Below are 2,455 nucleotides of genomic sequence, written 5' to 3'. Positions count from 1 at the left end.
GCTTGGGCTGTAGCGCTGGGGCGGGGGCTTTAGATCCCCCCAAAACAGGACCTCTGGCGACCTTCTCGTTTTCCACTGGGAGCGGAGAGAGCCGATCTCCTTTTCCTGCTAGCCCCGTAGGACAGTCTCCGGAGCAGCTCATAGGAATATGACGAACGTTTACTCAGGGCTGGTTACTATGTACACTGCGCCCAGCGCGCGGCGAGTTTACCTCGGTTCACCTCCCGGCAACCGGCGGCCCGGATATTATCAGATGCGGGGGACTTCCCGGCGCCTCATTGCCCGAGGAGAGGCGGCCTCAAGTACCTGAGGTGGAGCTACCACCAGGTGTGGGACGGCACAGGCCGGGTCCCGCCCTGGCGGGTACAACCCTCTTCCCCTTCTCCACACCACCCCCTCCCCTCCCCTCCTCCCCACACGTGCTCTTCTCCCTCCTCCCGCTCTCCCTCCTTCTCTTACTCCTCTTCACCCTATGCCCTATCTACCGTTGTCGTAGAATTCACATGTTTAATGCTTTCTTTTTCGTGTAAAAACCCTTCCATGCAGTCTTGCTTGCTTGTCTCCGACGCCCTAGGAGACCATGGGACATGATTACAACTATTAGGCAAAGGGAAGAGCCGGGGTCTAAACTGTTCAGCGCGTTTCAGTGGTAGAACCGAGGCTTACATTGGCAAGTATTATTATTACCAATAACAACTATGATGACAAAGCTCCTGAGCACAACTTGGAAGGCAGCTGGTGTCTCCTCCCTTAGCCGGCAGAGAGAGAAGCAGGATCACAGAGCAGGAAAAATAACTGGGCTCAGCTCCCACCTGCAAGGACCCGTAGCCGCGCGGTGGTGCGCACCCATAGTCCCAGCAACTCAGGAGGCTGAGGCGGGAGGATCGGTTGAGGCCAGGAGTCTGAGACCAGCCTGGACAACATAGCAAGGCTCCGTCTCAAAAGAAAAAAAACAGGAATGTGCAGTGCAGTTAGAAGAAAATCAGCTCTGATTACCCACTCAAGGCCTTTCAGAGGCAAAGTGAGGCACAGTGAAGGTTAACATCAAAGGCACTCAGTGCCTGCATCATGGGGCAGGAACATGGACTAAAATGTGTACAGCACATCTAATCCCTGTTAGATGTAAACTGAGGAATCGGGGTTGGATTATGACCCCAAGGGCTCTCCAGCAGTTGAGCCCAGCACCGTCACAGAGGTATACCCAGCAGATCACCCTTCCTGCTTCCTGCTTGCTGCTTCTGTGGTTCCTGATGGCTCCAACCCTGCTGCTCCTGCTCCCCATCTTGTCTTAACTAAGTTCTTCACTTTCATTCGTTTAACTAATATTGATTGCAAACTGCTTCTTTTGTCAAAGTCACCCTAAGGACTGCAGTAATTTTTTTTTCTCTAAATTCCTCTAACACAGCAACTTTTGCAAAAGTTGACGTTTTTTTGTTTTGTTTTGTTTGTTTTGAGATGAGGTCTGCTCTGTTGCCTAGGCTGGAGTGCAGTGGCACAATCATAGCCTCAACCATCCAGGCTCGAGCGATCTTCCCACCTCAGCCTCCTGAGTAGCTGGGACCACAGGTGCCTGCCACCATGCCTGGTTAATTTTTCTATTTTTTGTAGAGGTGAGGTCTCACTATGTTGCCCAAGGCTGGTCTTGAACTCCTGAACTCAAGCAGTCTTCCTGCGTTGGCCTCCCAGAGTGCTGGGATTATAGGCATGAGCCATTGCACCTGGCCAAAAAATTGAGTTTTCACATCACATAAGATTGGAAATGGCTGCATTCCATAGCCCTGCCTGGAGATGGCTGATGCACGTTCACACACACACACAAAAATGGCCTTGAGAGATCCTAAGTCAAACAACCAGGTTAGCTTGTTTAACTGAGTTTCCCTGAGGTATTAGGCCCTGTGCGGGTGTTGGGCTTGCACGGGTAAGGCCCATACAGATCCGCCACCTAAGGAGCCCACAGATAGGGGAGACAGTGATTGTGGTACAATTGTAGATGTGCACTATTTGAGACATTGGCGATGCGCCGACAAAGCAGAGGAAGAAGTGAGCAATCTACATGATGGGCCAGGGAACGGGGTTCACATTATCTGGTATTATTCAAGATTCTCTTTTTTTTTTTTTCATGGAATACATCACTCAGACTGGGTTAAGCAGCAAATGGAATGCATTGACTCACATAACAGAAAAGTTTGGGGCTTCAGGCATGGCTGGATTCAGGGGCTTAAACTATGACCTCAGGATTAAGTCTTTTCTCTCCATTTCTTGACTCTATTTCCTGTTGACTTTTCATTCTTAGGCTTCCTTTTCCCCATGAGATGGCAGAATGGCTGCTTACAACTTCAAATCACACCCTTTCCAGCAGAAAGGGAGTTTCTTTTCCCTGATGCTGTCAACAAAAGTCCCAGGACTACATCTCATTGGTCTAACTTGTGTTACCTGTGCATCACTAAACCACTGT

General features: G+C 50.2%; 1 protein-coding gene across 2 annotated transcripts in view; it reads right to left on the bottom strand.

The window, feature by feature from the left end:
- Positions 1-324, bottom strand: part of RCAN3 (RCAN family member 3) — a 38,332-nt gene extending 38,008 nt beyond the window's left edge. For both annotated transcript variants that reach the window (XM_011945603.1, XM_011945604.1), the window contains exon 1: positions 212-324. The gene's annotated coding sequence lies outside the window, so the exon portion shown is untranslated. The remainder of the gene's footprint in view (positions 1-211) is intronic.
- Between the last annotated feature and the right edge of the window lie 2,131 nt (positions 325-2,455).

This window comes from Colobus angolensis, unplaced genomic scaffold (genome assembly GCF_000951035.1).
Source record: "Colobus angolensis palliatus isolate OR3802 unplaced genomic scaffold, Cang.pa_1.0 Scaffold240, whole genome shotgun sequence".
NCBI lineage: Eukaryota > Metazoa > Chordata > Mammalia > Primates > Cercopithecidae > Colobus > Colobus angolensis.
Note: the sequence above shows the minus strand (reverse complement) of the source record. Positions and strands in the feature narration are given on the sequence as shown.